This window comes from Haplochromis burtoni, unplaced genomic scaffold (genome assembly GCF_018398535.1).
Source record: "Haplochromis burtoni strain Fernald_Lab_line unplaced genomic scaffold, NCSU_Asbu1 Contig_501, whole genome shotgun sequence".
NCBI lineage: Eukaryota > Metazoa > Chordata > Actinopteri > Cichliformes > Cichlidae > Haplochromis > Haplochromis burtoni.
This window is the reverse complement of record NW_024582862.1, coordinates 401,789-402,206: the sequence shown is the minus strand read 5'-3', so window position 1 is coordinate 402,206 and position 418 is coordinate 401,789.

The following is a 418-nucleotide window of genomic DNA, read 5'->3' as shown; positions in this document are numbered from 1 at the left end:
CTTTGCTGTTTTTAAAGGAGTTTTAAGACAGAGCGAGTTCTGTAGCAGACCGTTCACAAGGCCGCCATCTTGGCCCTCCTGGGCTGCATCCTCCTGAGGCTGCATTTGTAGACTGATTACGTCACAGCAACGCAACGAAGGCTGTCCCAATAGACTCCTCCGAATATGGCCGACAAATGCGTCCTCCTTTTCCCCGAATTTGAAGGATGGGTCGGGTGTGTCCTTTGTGGCCCACCATATCCCAGAATTCATAGCGCGGCCCAGCCAAACTCCAGTTTCCAACAATGGCGGCAGCTAGTTAGTTTTAAAATTACTCTTATTAATCTTTCTTAAACTTAAACTTAAGATATTTTCAGGCGTGAAAGTAGCTGCGTAAACTTCAAATATCTCCTCAGTTTATCAAAACACCACATATTTG